The sequence below is a fragment of the Ambystoma mexicanum genome, chromosome 10 (assembly GCF_040938575.1).
Source record: "Ambystoma mexicanum isolate Mex_15411 chromosome 10, UKY_AmexF1_1, whole genome shotgun sequence".
Classification (NCBI taxonomy): domain Eukaryota; kingdom Metazoa; phylum Chordata; class Amphibia; order Caudata; family Ambystomatidae; genus Ambystoma; species Ambystoma mexicanum.
Genome location: NC_090932.1, coordinates 1,341,460,128 through 1,341,483,193, shown reverse-complemented (window position 1 = coordinate 1,341,483,193; position 23,066 = coordinate 1,341,460,128).

Here is a 23,066-nt window from a genome sequence, read left to right as displayed (position 1 = left end):
TTATGCACCACCAGTAGTGTGCAGGATCATTGTGGCAGCATGTGTCCTGCACAATGTTGCAACACGGCAAGGCGTCCCGGTGGACATGGTGGTGCCCCCACATCCCCAACCACAGGCACAGGCTCTGCCCATGGGAGGGGACAGGGCGCGTGGCGAGGAAGCCCGGACCCAGCTTGTGGCCACATTTTTCACCTAAACTCCCACCCCTGGGGAGTGCACACAGGCCTGGCACATACCAGGTGACAATCGATGATGACAAAGAGACAGTTAACTGTCACAACCCTACCACCCTGAGAAAGTTGCCATGGAAGTGCCAAATCGTCTGCATCCCTAGCTACTTAAACACAAGCTATCCTGTGTGACCAAAAGGCACACATATGACATATGACATGATATGGGTCATACACAAGTATTCCAAGGCGCAATGAGGCAGGGAGGGGGGAACAAGGGAACACAGGGAGCGGTACTACTAGGCCAGGTGTCATTGGGATTGTGCAAGTGCAGGGGGAATGGGAAAAGTGCAAGGGGAAGGGTGGGGGGGGTCCAGTACAGGGGAAGTAGCCCAAAAAAATAATACATAGGTCGCCTGGTTGCAACTACAAAGGTAAGTGCAGACAAGTGATGGGAACGGAGGGCTGTAGGGATAGAGAGACAGTACTGCAGTGCAGGGGTTGCCAGGGAGGCAGTGCAAGTGGAGAGTGGCTGGGCCAGGGACCGAGGTCGGTGAGAGCGGGCCAGTTGCAGCTCCTGTGCAGTTCCAATGGAGAATTCTGCAAGGGAGAGGCAGACAGTAAGCAGAAGCAAAGAAGAAGGTCTTGAGGTGCTTCCAGAACTGGAGATGATTCCCTTCAAGTTCAAGTCAGGCCAGAAATCTGTTCCAGGGGGAGGGCCCTGCTGCAGAGAGAAATCTACCCCCAGCTAGTTGCTCTGAGAAGCGGATGACACGGACATGCAAGGTGTGCATCACACACACCTGCAAAACAGGCCATGGCCATCACTGTCATGTCACTCAAACCCTCCCAAACATCAACATGACATGGCACGCAATACCCATACACCAATTCAGTAACGATAAGGTACACATTGTCATGTCCTAAATGCACAGTGGCATCGGACACTGCTGCCTGACCCGGAATCAGATGAAATGACAGACCAACAACCTCCCACCCAAAATAAGTCATTTCCAAATGCATTACAACAGTCTTAGACGTAACATCACAATGAATGCCTGTCTACATGCACATTATGCATTGCAAAATCAACACTGCAGCTCATGTGTGCAGTGTCCTACTCCTGCATCACACTGCTCAGCGCACAGCACAGTGAACAGCCATTGTCTGTGATGCACACCCTGAGCATCACATCTAAGTGACAGACCACGTCAAACAGCAAATTAGGCATGTACTGGATCCATGATCGGTCACAGAACATGTGCTGCTGGGACACAGTGGGCACCAGAAGGCAAACAGTGTACACGTGGATATGCAAGGGTGGGAGTACATCTAGTGCATCAGAGTGCAAGTGTGTGGTTCTGCAAGGACATGCACTCCACATATGCATGTGCACTCAAGTGACCATCAGTGTTCCCTACACATCACATGTGAACATCCACCATGTGTACACCCCAGCATGTCAAACCACAACTATCCCCTCGCACCTGAAAGGAAAACACAACACATGAACAGGTATTGATCAGCAGAACACAACATGTACATAGGATACCACCATTGCTATGTCAGAGTTCCCATCACACTGCAGGGCAAGGCAACTATCAACAACAACCCCCCCCACTCCCTCACAAATGACCATGACCCACTGAACAACTGCACCTGGGTCATGGAGCCTCCAAACCTCAATTCCACCTGGCCACAGGATCACCTTTACCCTTCGTCACCATCTCCCACCTTGTGTGTAAAAAGTTGCCTGAACCCTCAGAATCCACACTCATTTCCAAAATCACAAAATCCAAGGCATAAAAACGAACCCGAACACCCTCCAGTAGATGACTTGACGTAGCAGTACCTCACGAAGGACAAGTACTACCACAATGATGCAACAACCAAGGTAGCACAGCAAAACAATGTCACGACAGGATGTGAGACATGTGTGGTACATGACATAGGATGATGCACCATGAATGGATGTCTACTGTCACAGGTCCCCTGTACAGGCGCTGGAGTGTCACGAAACAACCACCCCCACCATGTCCCGGGTGCCTGCAAGGTCAGACTTACACAGGCCCCTGAGACCCTGGTGGGGAAGGAGGTTCAGGGATATGCAGTCGGGAAAGGTGTTGACACACTGGATGACTCGAATGAGCGGCAGGAGAGGGGAGGAGGAATGACACAGGAAACTAGGGAATGCACGAAAATGTACAACCTGCATGAACACATACACAATCCAAACAGACTTGGACATCATTGTCATGGCCTTCTGTAGTCCAGGCTCAGGAGTGGTACGAACCAACCACCCCCTCTAGGGTTTTGGCGCCTGCAAGTTCGGGGCTTACACAGGCATCCGCAACCCCAGTGGGGAAAGAGGGTCAGGGAATGTTGCTTGGATAGGCACGGGAAGCAGGAACACCGGGTAGAGGGTACAGGTTCTCAAAATTGCATAGGATCACGGGTGATTAGGGAGAAAAAAACATACCGAATTGAACCACACATACATCCATGCATCAGTACACTCCCCAGCAAGCCTATGCAGAGCAGTTCGTGAGAAAAACAACAAGACACTTAGCTCTGGTTTTGAGTGCTGGCCTCCTGCCTGCGCACTCTCAGGTCCGGTTACAGGAGCACTGCAATGCTGCAAAGAGAGACACAGTCAACAACCTGTACGTGCCAATTGCACAAAAACGCAACACCAAACATGCCCCATAGCAACAGACTACCCTACAAACAGACAATCTGTGGTTGATGCTTCGTACCCATATATAACATCACCCCTGTGACGGGTCATACACAGTCAATGCAGTAAGGCAGCCGCTGCTGGGTGCGTGGCAAATGGAACACCAATGTGTCACAATTCACACAACATGCAATGTTCCCTGGGTAAGCAGACAGACCCATATAGCAAGCCATGACTACAGAGCAAGTTGCGTACCACCATGACCGAAACAAAGTTGGCAGTGCATTTATCATGAAGTACGTGGAAAAGACATGCACTGCACCCGAGTATGTCCCTTGCTGTATGTCCCTGTTAGCTGCCCCTTTCCATGTCTCGGAAGGCTACATGGTTGATACAAGTGCCTCAATGGACCTTGGTGTACCGGAGGGTATGTGCCACTGCCCCTGCATGTGTCCCAGACAACCCTACTATCAGCAGCCATCAGTCCACAAACACATCTGAGCTGCATTGTGTGCTTCAACACCAATATTCGTCTAAGCTCACCCTCAGTGCTGTGACTAAGCCTGCATGTGCAACTCGCCTGGTGCAAGCTTTGCTGTGTCGTGGCCCCCCTGTGATGCTCACCTTGCCTGGAGTTCCTTGGAACATGTCAGCAGTTCTAGGATGTGGGTCTGCAATCACTGTGCCTCTGCTTCTGCACACATGTGCATGTGGGCACCAACAAACGGGTGCAGAATTCCGTCGTCCAATGGGCCATGTCTGCTGGCAAAGGTGCTCTGGAGGCTCATCCCCCTGCAGAAAGGGCATGAAACACATGATTAATGTTTCAAAGTCATCTGTGTGTGTCTCATCAGGCATCTCATTACTTGACCATGTCAGAGAGTCACATCACTAATCACACCATCAGTCCGTCTTTCACCTCCAAAGTGTGGAACACTATCTACAGCATGAATTGCAACAGGCACATGTACAGGAAAGATATGAAACATACTACACAATGCATAGCAATCAATGTCCACATTAATCATGACACACCCCATCTAGCAAAAGCTGAACAGTGGACAATGACACCTAAATCATCCCCACTAGGGGTGTCAACACAAGTCACACAGCACCAGACATGCCACAGATATGACAGTCCAAGGCCCTTGTGTAAAATGCTGTAACACCGAACCATCCTTGCGAGCCCATGGATAAGGGAGGCAGGAGTGGCATATGTGAGTCAAGGAACCCAAGCAGCAAACACATACACAAGACAACCATGAAGGGCCCAGCTGGAACAGACAGTGGATGCCTTCAAAAGCCACAAAGCACCGCACCGTCACATGAAAGCACAATAGACTAGCAATTTTAAACTAAATCAACTATTAACTAATTACACTAACTATGGAAAACCTACATGACCTATTTAAACTAACTATCAAACAGAAACTTAACTAACTAAACTAAAAGAAAAATCAAAAATGGTCACATACGACCCGGGGGGGAGGGGAGGCACCCAGTAGGGGGGAGGTACAGGGTGCTGCTCAACATCCACATGCGATGATGCTGAGCCAAAAAAAAATCCTCCATGGGCTCAACGCCTGCACAGCACGACCTATGTGGGAGATAGATGGTCGTCCGAGTCTGGCTCATCCTGGAAAGGAGGACGTGGCACAGTAGCCTGGCCACGCCTAGCCGCAGCTTGCCCCTTGTCGGCAGCAAGTCTGCCGGACGGGTGAGCCTGGTTCTGTGTGGCGATGTGACGTAGGTCTGCATGCAGAACCTCCCGTGATACACGTGCTTCCTCTTGCAAGGTAGCACGTGTAACACGGAGTTCCTCCTGCAAGGCCTGGCTGGACAACCGCTGCACCTCCTGGCATGCCTGTAGCTCAGCCGAGATGGTACGCTCAAGCTATGCAAACCTCTCCTCTGCCTGCTGCCTCTGGGACATCATAAGGACACCCAGAGTGGATCTGAGGGAAGCATACTCCTCCCTCAGGGCATACATGTGCGCCTCTGCGTGAGCAGCAATTGCTTGAGGCAGAGACGACATTTCAGCCTGGCGTGCCCTGTCTGAGGCCGCCATGCCCAGCCTGAGCGAGCGGGCCGTGGACCGTGCCGCCTGCTGCTGGAGAAGCACCTACCTAGCAGGGGGAGCACAGATCGGGCCACACGCTCCATGCTCTCAGCAATGTTCTCCTTTGCTGCCCCCTGCCGTTCGGAATTGGCAGTCATGTCTTGCTCCCACTCAGTATACAGCGGTTGCGCGCGGCTACTGCGTTGCCGGGCTTGACCCCTGCGGGACCCAAGGACCGGGGGTCCTCGCTGTGTTGGCACCGCCTGCAGCTGCACGACTACATGCCCCCGTCGACGTGATGTCCCAGGCACATCAGTGACTGGTGTGGAGGGTGACCCTGCGTCCCGATCCACCACGGGCGGAGGAACCAAGACTGTCTGATCCCTCAGTGCAGGTGTGGCAGACAGAGGAGTGTCCACATCAGAATCACTCACCCCTGACACATGGACTTGATGCTCATCCAACTCAACATGGACGTCAGAGTCGTCATCAAGGCTGGACTCATAGGCAGCCAGAGACAAGATGGACTGCAGCACTTGGGGGTTTTTGTGGCCTACCACCCCACGACCCCCACTAGTGCCGGGTTCATGTGGCGTTACCAACCCTGTGTCTGGCATGACAACACCATCCTCTGCCTCCATTGCGTCATCACCTGAAAAATAGAGAGAAAAAGGTCAATACACATGTCAGAAGCACACGACACACACACACACCAACAGCAAAGGCATCCGGCAGACATGTGACACACAACATATGACCTGGCATGCATGCTGGGTCTACTTTGAATAGCTTCTGTGATCAGACCTGTTGAAAGGTGGCAGTTTCCATGGAAGTGGGTCTATGCAGTGCAGAAAATGTGTACGCCACTCACTACCTACATGTACAAGCACTACATGGTGTGTGCCAGGAAATGTGAAGGTAGTGCAATGTCAAATTCAGACATCACGTGCATTGTGCATTCAATGTGTACCATGTCTAGAAGCCAAGCACCCCTCCACCCCAGTACCAAAGCAGGGATGCCTAGCATGGAATCAAAAGGCTGACCATACACCTGTGTATTGACAGGCAGCGTTGATTGGCATCAACAGCTTGTAGTGATTCAAATTACAACACTGCAAATGATGCTGTGACAGTGGGCAGGACACATGATGGAAATTCCGGAGGCCGCCCACGTGTGAAGAAGACACAACAAGAGTTGGACAGAGTCATTGGCCATTGAACAGGCTGAGGCCTGTGAGCCACACAGATTGTCAGAGCCTAAACATGTGTGCAACGCAGGACTGAGCCACAGTTGACATGGGAAGGCTGATGAGATGGCAGGCAATGTATGTAACCAAGGACTTATATTACAGTGATCATCCAGTCAAGGACACATAGGGGCATGCGTGCAATGCACATGGAGCATGAATGGGCACTCATGTCCCTGCGGGACATCTGACCCATGCACAGTACAAGTGAGATACCCTGCATCGAGTACTAAGGCTGTACCACACGGCATATGTCTGGCAGATTCTACGCTGGAAGTTTGCATCTACACAGGACACATGAACAAGAATGTACACATTGGCAAGATTGAAGCAGACCAGTGCATGGGTGGAACTGGGTTGCAGAGTGGCGGAGGAGGGGCAAGGGAGCATGCCTACATGGAGTCCCGCATGCAGGCAGAGGAGACATGCATGACGGTAGCATTGCATTACTTACACATCAGAACCATGTACACATCACATGTAGCAGCAATCATGCACAACACATCCCACAAATGAAACACACACGTCCTCAACAAACACGCATCAACACTCACTGGACTGGGCATCAAAGTCCAGCTTCTCTCCCACTCCTTCGACCAATTCTGGTGGTATGAACTCCGCAACGAGAGCCTCATGTGGAGTGAGTTCTTCCTCCTCTGGTGCAGGCCCACCGCCAGTCACCAGAGTCAAGTTGTAATTTGAGGCACGCTTGGCCTTAGTGCTGCGCTTGATGTCATTCCAACGCTTTTTGCACTCCTGCGCCGTGCGCACCTCATGGCCGAATGAACTGACATGTTCCGCAACATGCTTCCAGTGGGTGTCACGTTGGGCAGCCGTGGTCTGACTATTGGCACCCACTAGCATGTCACGGCTGTGGCCCCGCACGTAGTCCACGAGAAAGTCCAGTTCCTGCTTACAGAAAGGCTTCTTCCTCGACGTGCAGGAGGTCGTGGCTGTGTGTGGGGTCCCAGACTGTGCTGCAGGTGCAACCTTCCTCCTCCTGGACTGTGGCGCAGACCCTGGCTGGCTAATGCCGCCCTGACCAGTATGGCCAGTGGGTTCGGTGGATTGAGCCAAGGGAGTGGCAGGTGGAGGGATGACCAAAGGCCTGACTTGTGTCAGTGGCAGCTGGGTGCCCACTAATGGACCCTGCGCAGCACCATCAGCTGTGGCAGGGTCGTTGGCTGCAACGGTCCTGGGTGGCAGACTCACAACCGGGGTGCTGTTGGGTGCATCTGCCCCTGCACTTGCCAACACCCGGCTGTTCGGGGCAGCAGATGACATGACTGCCCCAGGGACACGTGTCTTGGTCTGAGCAGCCCGGCCTGCCCCTATGGTTTCCCCCCTGGCCTGTTGGAGATCTACCTAGCGCTCTTCAAGTGCCAACGCAGCCTGCGCTGGCAGACCCTGAGCCTGGTTGGCGGTGTCCACAGCTGCACCTGCAGCTACCCTACCCTTGGGCCCGTGGCAGTCGATGGAACGGACTGCCGGGTCATATGGGTGCCAGTGCCAGATGCAGGAGCTGCATCCCCCGGAACCACAGGGGGTGGTGGCATGGCTGCACCGACACATGGCACAACATTGTGCTCAAGTGGCGCACCCCTGCCTCTTCCCCCTCTGTGGCTGCCCTGGACACCCTGGAGTCCCCCTACTCCCTGGTCACCACGGCCACGTCCCCGACCACGCCCGCCACGAGGAGTATGCCCATCTGAGGCGCCCCTCACCGTTGGTGGCCTCCCAACCATGGCACAGATGTAGTAGTGCTGGCACAGATGGAGTGGTGCCAATGGGAGGTGTACACCACAATTGACCTGGGAAATTGGGGTGAAGGGGGTGGGAAGCAAGATGTTAACAGCCCCCCTGCACCTGCAAGGCTGTATGTGACCCCGGTGATGTGGTGACAGGTCACGCAACGCTCATGCACCCCAAAACTGCAGTAAAACCGTGCACGCAACCCTGCAGCCTACGTGCGTGGATTCAACCTCCCGCAGTACGCGGTGGCACCCAGTAACACGAATAACGCGTACGCGTGGGACACGCAGGCTACTATGACATCGAAAATGGGTGCGATACACAGGGGCACCCGCAGTGTGAAAAAGAGCGTGTGCGACTCACCGTCTGACTAGCGCGATGCAGAAAAACACGCGTAGCCAATACCCCCGCCAAAAGAAGAGATACGTCCTTGATAGCTGTGAAGTTGTGATGGCGCGCGAAACAACAGGAAGCAGCAACACACGTCGGTCTCCACGAAAGGCACGTACAGCGAACTGCTGGGCCCGCTCACCTTTAACCCGTGCTGAGGGAAACGCACGCGCGCGTCACGTCACTTACGCGCATGGGCCCTTTCCTCGTATTACACGCGGACGTGCAGTTTCCACGCGCGCTTACGCGCATGGCCCTTTCCTCGTATTACACGCGGACGTGCAGTTTCCAGGCGCGCTTACGCGCATGGGCCCTTTCCTCGTATTACAAGCGGACGTGCAGTTTTTCACGCGCGCTGAAATGCGCATGCACGTCTGTATGCATCACGTCACAGGGGCGCTTGCGCTTGAGGGGCCTTCTGTCCAATGAAAATGCGTATGCGTGCAGGCGCACTTACGCGCTAAGGGCCTTTCCTCGAATTACACGCTGACGTGCCGATTTTTCACGTGCCAAATCACTCCGTATCAAGCTGGCCACGCGTAAGCACACGGAAGACCACGCTCCTGCCCAGAAGGCCGAACTACTGCCCCCCAGAGCCCCGAGCATGCTCCCACCTGCCATCTGCTGCTGCCTGACTGCCTGCTGCCCACGTGCCCTGCCATTTGCTGCCTGCACATCAGCCAGGGGTGCTGTTGCTGTGACCACCCCTGCTGGAACCGAAGACTCCCGACTGGGATTCCATCGCTCCACAGCCCAGCCCCAGGACCCAGATGCCCACCCACTCCTGCCTCTGGGGTTGTCATGTCGGGGCAAACACCATCTGTGACCACTGACAACCCCTGGCCAGAGAGGCAGAGGGGCACCAGCTTCAGTGCCACCGAAGTTGGTGTCCTGGTGGAGCAAGTCCTGGGGCAGTATGATGCCCTCTTCGGAAGTTCCCGCGCCGACAAGGAAGGACGGACTCGGATCTGGACTGACATCGTGACTGCCATCAACGCGGAGGGGGTGGCAGTCCGCGACTTACAACATGTCAAGCCGCGCTGGGAGGACTTCAGGTCCAGGACCCTGAACAAGGCCCGGCGCCTCTTGAAGGCAGCGGATGCCAAGGGGCGCCGGGGCCACTTGTCGGAAGAACAGATGAGGGTCCTGGAACGCATATCCCCAGCACTCCACGTCCAGGTCCTTGAGAAGCAGACCCGTCTGGAGTCGAGCGGTGAGTGTACATGCATCCTGATTGTGAGCAGTGCGTGTGGTGATTATTCAGTAGTATGCAGGTTGCACATCTGTTTGTATGGGGTCGAGTATGGGTGGGGGTGTACAGGGCCGTGGGGCTGACACATGCGAGGGATGTAATGTGTGAGTAATGGATGGTGCTTGTGTGTGTAGGCTTGCATGCCAAATGCAGTTGTGTGGGCGCACATGTTTGGATGAATGTGTATGTAAGTAGACATGTCCGTGATGTCACGCATGTATGTTGTTTTCGGCTGCATGTATCAGCACTGTGTACATGTGCATGTGTGTGTATTTGACAAGGGTGCAACAGTGATGCAACATGGATGCATGTGACAGCGGTATGTGGAAGCCTGACTGGCAGATGTGACATGGATGCCCGTCTGAACAGTGCGACACTTGGCAGAGGTGTGCACATGCATGCAAGTGTGGTGGTGTGTGTACATGTGTGGTGCACTTCCTGTGTTGCATGTGATGTCTGGCTCACCTTTGGCTGCTCATGCTGTTGTATGTGTATGGATGGTGGTGGCAGTTGCGATATGGCTGTGGTATGGCTCTTGTGTGCGAGTTGTAATGACATGTGTGTTGGGGATTGTGATGACATGTCTGAGGTTTGCCAATGCCACTCATGTACAACTGTCATGTGTGTATGTGTCCATTGTACAGTGCCCTGATGCCTGTGTTTTGTTTCTCCCTGTCTGCAGCGTCAACTGATGAAGAGGGCGGAGAAGGTGCTGTGGAGCACAGCGGCGGGGATCCGACCGCCAGCCGGAGACGCAAGGCCCGGCTCCCCTCCCAGGTTGTCATCTCGTCGGGGAGTGAGGAGTCCGGTGCCGCGTCCCAGGCCGCAGCTGCCGGGGGGAGGTCCAAGAGGCGGAGGTTGGAGTTGGACTCCTCGGCAGCAGAAGGGGCAGCTGGGACCCCACAGGGCCCAACAGGGGAAGATGGCACGGAGTCATCCAGGTTGGTGGGGGGTTTGGTGGAGGAGGAGGCCGTGCAAGCACCAGAGACAGGGTCCGGAGGTGGGGATCCCACTGGTGCTAGTGGTGCAGTGCAAGACCAGGGACAGGAGGCAGCACAGGCCGCCGCGGAGGTGCCTGTGTGCAATCCTGTCCCCGATCCTGTCCCTGCATCATCTTGCACCAGCAGGGATGCCTACGTCCAGACCCGTTTTCAGGCAGGGGATGAGCTCACGTCAACTGGCCTTCCTCTGCCTGCGGACGTGGCTATCCAGGTCCGGGTTGAGCCTGTCCTGGCTGGTGTGGCGTTGCGTCAACGGGCCATGCGAGGTGACCTGCAGTCTTTTCATGAAGAGACTGCGAGTCATCTCGAATGGCTCGTTGACCACGTCAGCCTGCTGGGACAGGTCACCCAGGCCGGATTCCTCCGTCTGATGGGGCTTGCTCCGACCCCCTCCTCAACTGGACCCCCTACGCGCCAGTCGTCCTCTGTGCCATCTTCCCACCCATCAGTCACCTGGGTGCCCTGTGGAGCTGCCTCTGACAGTGCGGCCAGGCTGGTGGAGGAGGCATCCCTGCCACAGTCGGGAGTCGGACGTCCAGCAGGGGTGGCCACATCAACAACTGCACCCCAGCCGGCGGAGGATGTGCAGGCAGCAGGAGGCAGTGCATGGGCAGAGGCACAGCAGCAGCAGCAACGTGGTGGGAGCCATGTAGGCTCGGGGCCTTCGACATCGGAGGGGCAGTCATCAGCCGGAGGGCAGGAGGACCCAGGACAGAGAGTGTCTTCCGTGTGGCAGCGGTTGGGCCACGCCATAGATGCAGAGCGGCAGCGGGCGGAAGAGGCACGGCTCACAATGGTCAGGGCAGAGAACTCCATGCGGAGGGCCCTGAGGCGGGGCGAGTGCCTCGAGGCAATCCGCAGGGGTTTGGAGGTGGAGACGTCGGCGGCCCTGCGGACCCTCGGGGCCATGGAGGAGGACCGCCTCCGGGACATTGAGGAGGAGTTCGATGATGCCCTGGCCCGGAACATCCACAAGTGAGCCGTGAAACTAGCCCGCTGCCCTTGTACATATTTTCTAGGTAGTGTTAGGTTTCATTTTTGTTTTTATTTTATTTGGACCTTTCGGACATTGGCCACATTTTTGTATATAGTTTATTTTATTAGTTGGTGTAGTTAGATAGGTTTCCTTTATTTTGTTGGGATAATGGACCCTGGATTGTTCCCATGTACATAGTTGACAGTTGGATTGTTTTTTTTTTCTATTTTTGACCATGGAGCAATGGCTTTCTTTTTTATTTCCCATTGGATTTTGTTTTGTGGACATTGACTTTGGACATTACTTTGGATTTTTATTTTTGGTTTTGCTTTTTTTGACGGACATGCTTCTTTTCATTTTTGTACATTCACGTTTCTGTTTCTTCATTTTTTATTCTATTGATGTTTCCTTTAATACATATTATTTTTGGTGAACTTCAATGTGTGGTATCTCATTGGTTTCATGCATTTCATTATATGTGTTTTGAGATTCACTGACACCCATTGGGTGTATGTGAGGGAAATGTGTTTGTTTCGGAACTTGCAATTGGTGTTCTGTGATGTAATTGCAAATTATGAGTGGGTGGATGCAATACTCGGGTGGGTGTTTTGCATTTGGAGGCTGACCATAGGGACCAGGGATCTAGATTGTGATGACATGTTGGCTGGGGAACATGAGTTGCACATGGGTGGGTGCCTGGTGGGGGCTGCCCCTGCACTGCTGGGGGTGGGGGTGCAGGGGTACATGAGTTGGACATGAGTGGGGGCCTGCTGGCAGGTGCCCCACAGTGCTGGGGGTGGGGGTGATGGGAGACATGTATTGGACATGAGTGGGGGCCTGGTGGAGGCTGCCCCTGCACTGCTGGGGGGTGGGGGTGGTGGGAGACATGGGTGGGGGCCTGGTGGTGGGTGCCCCTGCACTGCTGGAGGGTGGGGGTGGTGGGAGACATGGGTGGGGGCCTGGTGGAGGCTGCCCCTGCACTGCTGGGGGGTGGGGGATGTGGGAGACATGAGTGGGGACCTGGTGGAGGCTGCCCCTGGTGGCTGGGGGGTGGGGGTGGTGGGAGACATGAGTGGGGGCCTGGTGGAGGCTGCCCCTGCACTGCTGGGGGGTGAGGGTGCAGGGAGACATGAGTGGGGTCCTGGTGGAGGCTGCCCCTGGTGGCTGGGGGGGTGGGGGTGGTGGGAGACATGGGTGGGGGCCTGGTGGTGGGTGCCCCTGCACTGCTGGGGGGTGGGGGTGGTGGGAGAAATGGGTGGGGGCCTGGTGGAGGCTGCCCCTGGTGGCTGGGGGGTGGAGGTGGTGGGAGACATGGGTGGGGTCTGCTGTCAGGTGCCCCACAGTGCTGGGGGGTGGGGGTGGTGGGAGACATGGGTGGGGGGCTGGTGGAGGCTGCCCCTGCACTGCTGGGGGGTGGGGGTGGTGTGAGACATGGGTGGGGGCCTGGTGGAAGCTGCCCCTGGTGGCTGGGGGGTGGGGGTGGTGGGAGACATGGGTGGGGGCCTGGTGGAGGCTGCCCCTGCACTGCTGGGGGGTGGGGGTGGTGTGAGACATGGGTGGGGGCCTGGTGGAGGCTGCCCCTGGTGGCTGGGGGGTGGGGGTGCTGGGAGACATGGGTGGGGGCCTGGTGGAGGCTGCCCCTGGTGGCTGGGGGGTGGGGGTGGTGTGAGACATGGGTGGGGGCCTGGTGGAGGCTGCCCCTGGTGGCTGGGGGTGGGGGTGGTGTGAGACATGAGTGGGGGCCTGGTGGAGGCTGCCCCTGCACTGCTGGGGGGTGGGGGTGCAGGGAGACATGAGTGGGGGCCTGGTGGAGGCTGCCCCTGGTGGCTGGGGGGGTGGGGGTGGTGGGAGACATGGGTGGGGGCCTGGTGGTGGTTGCCCCTGCACTGCTGGGGGGTGGGGGTGGTGGGAGAAATGGGTGGGGGCCTGGTGGAGGCTGCCCCTGGTGGCTGGGGGGTGGAGGTGGTGGGAGACATGGGTGGGGTCTGCTGGCAGGTGCCCCACAGTGCTGGGGGGTGGGGGTGGTGGGAGACATGGGTGGGGGCCTGGTGGAGGCTGCCCCTGCACTGCTGGGGGTGGGGGTGGTGTGAGACATGGGTGGGGGCCTGGTGGAGGCTGCCCCTGGTGGCTGGGGGATGGGGGTGGTGGGAGACATGGGTGGGGGCCTGGTGGAGGCTGCCCCTGCACTGCTGGGGGGTGGGGGTGGTGTGAGACATGGGTGGGGGCCTGGTGGAGGCTGCCCCTGGTGGCTGGGGGGTGGGGGTGCTGGGAGACATGGGTGGGGGCCTGGTGGAGGCTGCCCCTGGTGGCTGGGGGTTGGGGGTGGTGTGAGACATGGGTGGGGGCCTGGTGGAGGCTGCCCCTGGTGGCTGGGGGGTGGGGGTGGTGTGAGACATGGGTGGGGGCCTCGTGGAGGCTGCCCCTGGTGGCTGGGGGGTGGGGGTGGTGGGAGACATGGGTGGGGGCCTGCTGGCAGGTGCCCCACAGTGCTGGGGGTGGGGGTGGTGGGGAACATGAGTTGGACATGGGTGGGGGCCTGCTGGCAGGTGCCCGACAGTGCTGGGGGGTGGGGGTGGTGTGAGACATGGGTGGGGGCCTGGTGGAGGCTGCCCCTAGTGACTGGGGGGTGGGGGTGGTGGGAGACATGGGTGGGGGCCTGGTGGAGGCTGCCCTTGCACTGCTGGGGGGTGGGGGTGATGGGAGACATGAGTGGGGACCTGGTGGAGGCTGCCCCTGGTGGCTGGGGGGTGGGGATGCTGGGTTTAGACATGCGTGGGTGCCTGGTGGAGGCTGCCCCTGTACTGCTGGGGGGTGGAGGTGCAGGGAGACAAGAGTGGGGGCCTGGTGAAGGCTGCCCCTGCACTGCTGGGGGGTGGGGGTGCAGGGAGACATGAGTGGGGGCCTGGTGGAGGCTGCCCCTGCACTGCTGGGGTGTGGGGGTGGTGGTAGACATGGGTGGGGGCCTGGTGGAGGCTGCCCCTGCACTGCTGGGGGGTGGGGGTGATGGGAGACATGAGTGGGGACCTGGTGGAGGCTGCCCCTGGTGGCTGGGGGGTGGGGGTGGTGGGAGACATGAGTGGGGGCCTGGTGGAGGCTGCCCCTGCACTGCTGGGGGGTGGGGGTGCAGGGAGACATGAGTGGGGGCCTGGTGGAGGCTGCCCCTGCACTGCTGGGGTGTGGGGGTGGTGGTAGACATGGGTGGGGGCCTGATGGAGGCTGCCCCTGCACTGCTGGGGGGTGGGGGTGATGGGAGACATGAGTGGGGACCTGGTGGAGGCTGCCCCTGGTGGCTGGGGGGTGGGGGTGGTGGGAGACATGAGTGGGGGCCTGGTTGAGGCTGCCCCTGCACTGCTGGGGGGTGGGGGTGGTGGGAGACATGGGTGGGGGCCTGGTGGAGGCTGCCCCTGGTGGCTGGGGGGTGGAGGTGGTGGGAGACATGGGTGGGGTCTGCTGGCAGTGGGGGTGGTGGGGAACATGGTTGGACATGGGTGGGGGCCTGCTGGCAGGTGCCCCACAGTGCTGGGGGGTGGGGGTGGTGGGAGACATGGGTGGGGGCCTGGTGGAGGCTGCCCCTGGTGGCTGGGTGGGGGTGCTAGGAGACATGGGTGGGGGCCTGGTGGAGGCTGCCCCTGGTGGCCGGGGGGTGGGGGTGGTGTGAGACATGGGTGGGGGCCTGGTGGAGGCTGCCCCTAGTGGCTGGGTGGTGGGGGTGCTGGGAGACATGGGTGGGGGCCTGGTGGAGGGTGCCCCTGCACTGCTGGGGGGTGGTGGGAGACATGGGTGGGGGCCTGTGGAGGGTGCCCATGGTGGCTGGGGGTGCAGGGGGACATGCGTTGGTGGGCAGTAGTGCAAGTTGACATGTGGGTTGGCTGGGGGGCATGGCCATGGTGGATGGGGTGCCTGCAGGACATGTGCAGGGTAGGCCCCTGTGGTGTGAGCCACCTGCAGGTGCCGTAGAGGGTGTAGAGGGAACACCTGGGAGGGCCCACACCTGCATTTCACGTGTGGTGCTCCCCGCGCACCCCTGAAATACACGTACCCTGCTGGAATCGTGTGTGTAACTTCCCCTGCACCCTGAAATACACGTACCCTGCTGATATTGCGTGTGGAACTTCACGTGCACCCCTGAAATACAGGAACCCTGCGGAAATCGCGTGTGTAACTTCCCCTGCACCCTGAAATACACGTACCCTGCTGATATCACGTGTGGAACTTCACGCGCACCCCGAAATACACGTACCCTGATGGAATCGCGTGTGGAACTTCCCGCGCACCCCTGAGATACGTGTACCCTGCTCGCACGGGCCCAATCGCGTGTGGAAATTCCCGCGCACTCCTGAAATACACATACCCTGCTGGAATTGCGTGTGTAACTTCCCCTGCACCCTGAAATACACGTACCCTGTTGATATCGCGTGTGGAACTTCACGTGCACCCCTGAAATACACGTACCCTGCGGAAATCACGTGTGTAACTTCCCCTGCACCCTGAAATACACATACCCTGCTGATATCGCATGTGGAACTTCACGTGCACCCCTGAAATACACGTACCCTGCTGATATCGCGTGTGGAACTTCACGCACACCCCGAAATACACGTACCCTGATGGAATCGCGTGTGGAACTTCCCGCGCACCCCTGAGATACGCGTACTCTGCTCGCACGGGCCCAATCGCGTGTGGTAATTCCCACGCACCCCTGAAATACACGTACCCTGCTGGAATCGCGTGTGTAACTTCCCCTGCACCCTGAAATACACGTACCCTGCTGATATCGCGTGTGGAACTTCACGTGCACCCCTGAAATACACGTACCCTGCGGAAATCGCGTGTGTAACTTCCCCTGCACCCTGAAATACACGTACCCTGCTGATATCACGTGTGGAACTTCACGCACACCCCGAAATACACGTACCCTGATGGAATCACGTGTGGAACTTCCCGCGCACCCCTGAGATACGTCTACCCTGCTCGCACGGGCCCAATTGCGTGTGGTAATTCCCACGCACCCCTGAAATACACGTACCCTGCTGGAATCGCGTGTGTAACTTCCCCTGCACCCTGAAATACACATACCCTGCTAATATCGCGTGTGGAACTTCACGTGCACCCCTGAAATACACGTACCCTGCGGAAATCGCGTGTGTAACTTCCCCTGCACCCTGAAATACACGTACCCTGCTGATATCGCGTGTGGAACTTCATGCGTACCCCGAAATACACGTACCCTGATGGAATCGCGTGTGGAACTTCCCGCGCACCCCTGAAATACGCGTAGCCTGCTCTCACGGGGCCAATCGCGTGAGGTACTTCCCGCGCACCCCAGTGATACACGTAGCCCGCTTGCTGTGCTGGTACAGGGTTAGCGCAGCCCTTTGCGCTGGATTGGGTATGTTGATGGCTTTTCCCTGCGCGAGAGGCGTTCTTGGGGGCGTAACTGGCGCTGCTGCAGGGTCGCTGCGCCACTGTGCGCCACGGCTGGTTTTGGTGGCTGGAATCCATGAATACGCTGTGCGCGGAAATGGATTTTGGCGCACGCGGCTGGCGCAGGGATTCGCACGCGCACACTGTGCGCCAGCCGCGTGCGCCACTTGTGCACCGCATTCTATGAATTACCCCCTAAGACATCAGTTATGTAGACATAATGAACCATAAACCAAGAGAAAAGCAATCAATAGAAGAGAAATAAGACAATCAATTTTTTTTTCCAATATCCTCCTCGTTAATTGAGCAAAGCTCTTATATAATTATTTCAGCGTGACATACCTCGCTAATTTCAATTGATAAAGGTAATTTACAACGGCATATCTCACTGCCTTTCTTTTGGTATAAAATAACAATTCTCATAACCTCTCTGATGTCAAGACCCAATATTCCGTAAATAGATGCTTAAAGTGAACACATCGGAGCAATAGCAGTTCTTCACATTCAGAACATAAATGTTTAAGAGTTTCTGCATACTGTTTACAGAATCGACAATACAAAACAATATCATCATTGCTACGTCTGTTCAGCATATCATTTGTTAACCATAGATTCAGCCTAAACCTCATAAAGCCATCACGATGGTTAGGACTGGGTGACCTCACCATATAATTTGCCACATTATTATAACGTTTCAGTTCACACGGGTATTCCAAATAGTTTTTGTAATTGGCACAAGCCATGCGAGTATATATCCAGTCAGCTTCCCAGATTTTAGTTTTAGCTCTATTTGGATTCTCCATTAACAAGATTGCATCTACTTGGGCATTTTCCAAAATAGATTGAATTTTTGAACGCCAAACTTTTGGAAAGTTATCCAGAGAAATCAGTAAATAGGTAGAAATAATGTTTGTAATTTCTTTTGTCAATTGATTCAATAGACATTTACGACATAGTGCACATAGTTTCCATTTATAAATTGCATAAACCGAAATTAAGCCTAGTTCATATCTCAAAAGTGGGAGTCGTTGCGAATTAGTCAAATTTAACACCTGCCTTCAGAATCGACCTTCTCTCAAGGCCCAATAAGGACAGGACATTATTATTTGGGTCGCGGCACCATACATAATAACAGGAACAACTTTTAATTAGAAATAAGTAATTATCGGTGAGATAGAGAATTTACAGTATCTGGCCTTAATAATGCGGGCTTGGGAGATAGACATTTGCAATTTATGCAGCCCTTGTTGATTATACTGGTCATGCGCACGTTGATTGGATATAATCATGCCCAGGTACAAATACGTATTGGTAACAGACATTTGGGAATCTTGCAATGGCCATAGAAGCCGAGCTAGACTTCGTTTTCTTGTACCAAATTGGATTATGTCTGTCTTGGCAATGTTAATGGTTGTTTACTTTGGTATATTGATCCAAGGCACCCAGTAAATTCAGTAAACCTTTGGGGGTGTGCGACATTAATACCATATTGTCGGCGTATAATAGCCACTGAATTTGCGCCCCCATGATTTTTGGAGATCAGTAATCAGTTTGGCAAAGTTTTGATGAACATCTGAAATAAAGAAATTAAATAACGCTGATGCCGGCAAGCATCCCTTTTCAGGCCTCTCGCGGTTTCAATGGGGGCAGTTAACAGTCCGCCCTTTGTCAATCTGACCTGGATCGTGGTGTTTGTATGCAATTGAATGATCCGTTTCAGAATTTCCCATGGGCAGTTAGCATCAGCCAGTTTTTTGTACAGAAGCTCTCTGGGGACAGCATCAAAAGCCATTTTAAAATCAATAAATGCAAAATATAGGGGCTGTTTGCGTTGATAGGCTTTCTCAATAATGCTTGAAAGAGTAATAATGTTGATTGCAGTCCCTATTCCCTTCAAAAACCCTGTCTGGAATGGATCTCAAAGATTCTGACCATCTAGTCAATTGTTGAATACATTTAGTAGCAACCTGGCAAACAGTTTACCCAGGCAGTCCAACAATGCTATTGGTCTGTAAGACCTGGGGTCCCCTTGATCACCCTTTTAAAAATGGGGAGGATGATGGACTTTTTCCAAGTCTCGGGAATGAAGCCCGATTTAAAAACTTGAGCAAAAATACGATATAGAATACCTGCCCACTCGTCGACATGCATTTTTAGCATAGCATTTTGCAGGCAGTCAGGACCTATTGCTCGGGAAGTGCTCAGTTTTGTGATGCAGAGTTTTATGTCATCGATGTCAAATAGAAACCTGCCAGCTACTGTTTCCAAATGGAGCCATAATTGCATGTCAGGAAAGGGAGAAAGATATACATTTTGAAAATACATTTGCCATGTATCAGTCGATATCGAATTAATCTGGGTCACGATTTGGGTGTTATCTGAGGTGTGATTAAGCAATGCCCAAATGCCAGCTGTAGATTTGGTTACAAGTTGCTTCAGCATGGCCGCCCCATCCAATTCATATTGCTTTGCTCTTCTCGTTTTAATACATTTTTTATATTTCTGCTTTAATGATCTAATTTTAATTGCAGAGTCTACCTTATTCGACTTCATTAACTGCTGAATTTCACGTCTTAACTCAGCTTTATTATTCTTAATATCCGGATCAAAAAAATGAATATGTTGTTGCTTGATTAAACCGTTACCACTCTCAATTTGTTTAAACATCTGCATGGCAAGTGTATAATCTTTTTCCACCAAAACAGTGCTTTGATACATTTTTTCAAGGTTTTGGTCCAGGCTTTGTAATTTTTCTCGATTCCATTTCAGTCTTTTACCCCCGTTGTTAACTACCACATCTGATATTCATTGCCAGCATTGATTGGGGTTTTCTGATCTGCAATGATAGCTTCAGCTTATTATGGTCACTTAGATCAGTTTGTATCACCTCCAACTTTTGCACACAGTTAAATACATTTGCATTGATCTATACATAATCTCTTATGGCATGCTGGGCGCCTCTTTGTCAAGTTGCCTGGGCGGGAGTATCACCCCCACATTGCCATTTATCATATTAAAGTTGCGCTCCGCCATGATTGTAGACCAAATCATCTCATCACCTCTTAATTCCACATCCCCATCTGGAATTAGAGGAAGGTTAAGATCACCTAATATTATAATATACATCAATCCGACCTCTAGGGTTAAGAAATCTAATATTTTCACAAACTGGTCAAAAAAGTCCTCGGATTTTAACATATTAGAGCACCAATAAATATTTACTATTGCTAATTTTTGATAACTGGTAGATAATTTAACCACTTGGAAGGATGGTAAAGGAGACTGACAAAGTTTCAGATGGAAACCACTAGTTTTTTTGACCGCTAACAATAAACCTCCTTTGGGTCTACCCAGAATACCTTTTTCTGCAGGTGTAAACAAAATTACATGTGTTTCCCAGATAGGAGGTGATGAAAGCCAGGTTTCCTGGAGGGCAATAATATCAATGTCAATCAGTTCCCCAGTGGAAATGGAATTGAGGTGACAGTGCCCTCTAGTGTTCCAGGAAATCACACTTAAGGCCTTTGTATCTGTGCATAGTTATGCAGGCCTTGCTTGTTCTGAAAAACCTTGCTGGGGTAGATTGTTACAAGTTGATGTAAATATTTGGGACATATAGCCTTGCAACATGGGAGGATCAGCTAGAGTTTCTTGCGTTAAACTGAACCCCAAATCAAATAAGGACATTCTAGACTGCCAAAAGGTCTCTGCCACCAAAGATGACCGGATGTATAACCGGGCAGATGACAAATCGGTGTGATTTATAAATTCAATCTGCTCAATATCCACCGATGATATAGCAGATAAGGCCAGAATTTCTGCACAAATGTTAAGTACACTGGACCGGTTTAAATCATATGTTTTAAATGGCGTGTCTCGGCACTTAATAATAAAACGATGGTAAGTCTGATCTGTCTTTTCCTTATTCTGAACAGAACGTTCTCTTGTCTGAGTTAACAATCTTGCTGGGGACCGGGCCCACCTCTCTTGATGACTAGGAGATGCTGGTTGGGCCTCTTTAGAAAGGGCCTGAGTGAAGGAAACCCTTTTTTCGTCATAGCATTTTGATTAGTGGGCTTTGACTGCTAGACATAAGGTTCAATAGACGCTTTAATTTCATCCCGTATCTCTTGTCGTGAGACTGGCACCAGATTTGGAGTTGGGGCCCGAAGCATTTGCAACGGATGTTGTTCATGGTTTTCAGCTGGATTAGCTTTGGAATTCAGTGCCAAATAAGCCTCAACAGAAGCCCTAATCTCTTCTTGTAAGTTATTTGTAGGGCACTCGACTTTCTGAAGAGCTTCGGTATTTGATGCAACCTGCTCTGTGAGATCATTCATATTTATGTTTTGCACAGCTTTAGTTTTGGAGTGCTGGGCTGTGGCATGAACAACATGAGATCATTGGTTGTTGTGAATAACATTGCTCAGCCATTGACATCTGTGATGACTGACTTGGCCGCAGCTTTAAATAAGATTCAATAGAACTTTGAATTTGTTTCTGAATCACTACCAAATCAGGGATGCTCTGGGCCATGAATTCTTGTTCATGGGGCTCAATGATGGCCTTCGCAGTCACAGCAGAGGACATTGGTGGCATTGTCTCTGGCAAGTTTATCTGAGATGTTCACTGATTTTCAATGGTTGTCACCAGCTGCGCCAATTCATCTAATGGTTTATATTGCAACGCTGGAACAACCCTCTGTTGTACAACCTGAGCGTCAATGCTAGGCTTGGAAGCAATTGCACAAGACTGATCTATAGGCGAGTACATTAAATTCTTCCTTTTAATTCCGATGGGCAGCTTTGAGCTAGCTATCTGAGATTTTGCCACTAGCACTTTTCGTTTTTTGCTTGCTCGTGAGCTGCTGGATTTGGAAGTTACTGTGCTAAATGCTTCAAATATATTTGTGAGAGGTGGGGTTTGGGGAGGCCGATCTTTCTTGGACTGTACCGTGGCCGCAGGAGTGGCGGCAACTATAGACCAAGTTGGGGCCACTGCTGAGGCAGAGGATAAGGGCTCCGGTACCTTAGGGGAATTAGTAATTGAATTGGCCTCCCCCGCGATGTTTGAACTTTGGTCTACAGCCAATAAACTGTGCTTATTCGGCACGACGGACGGCTGCATGGACAAAGAAGAAATGCAGTCAGTCTCAGATGTTTGCGTGAAAGCTGACTGTGAGAGTTTGTCACTATTCAGCTTAGGGACTTGCGGGACCGTCTTGGGTCCAACCTCAATTTTTGAGTTTATTAGGAGTAATTGTTCAATATAGGTGGTCTGTTTATTAACTTTCAGGTCTAAGACCTCATATAGTTGCGCAATGGCTAGTAAAGCTGTATTCTTGGCCGCAAGGGTATTATTCAAGGCCGGAGCCTCCGGAAAAGAACTCCTATCTTTGTAAATGGGGTTCAAAAAGAAATCAGAGACCCGTGCACCCTGATCAAAACGTGGTTGCCTTGGTGTGCGTGCTATAAATGATACTGATTCATCGGTATATTCAATGGGGGGGTTTTCATTATTTGTGGGTGAAATTATTGGTACCACTGCATGTTTTCCCCCTGGGACAGCACAGGTGATAAGGCTTCAATATTTGCACTGGAACAACTTTTGTTACCTGCTTCAAACTGAATTAAGTCACCAGTGTTCGAGGAAATATATAATACTTCATTAGTTTCTTCCTCAGTTTTATTTGTGAGGTTCATAAGTTCAATGTCCTCCTCCTCAATTTCCCATATCATTGTTAAGTGCGCATGAGCTTGCCTCAGCTTTTGTTGGGCCAGAACAGAGCATAATACAGGTTGTGGCATTTTGTCACCCGGTAGATCAGATGATAGGGGAGGCGTGTCTTCAGGAAGACAGGCGGCCATTATCGTGGTGTCTGTTGGGGCACCATTCGAACTGCTTTCAACATTAGTAGGACTAGGGGCAATTGACTGTGAGGGGTCAGAACTCATGATACAAGGCGACTGATCAACTATGCTTGCCACCAAAGGAACAGACTGGATTGTATGAAGCACATGGTCGACATTGCCCTCACCCTCGAGAACTGCGCTCTCGCTTGAGCATAATCTAATATCATCAGACACTGAAGCTGAGCGCTTAGAATTTATGCGACCGG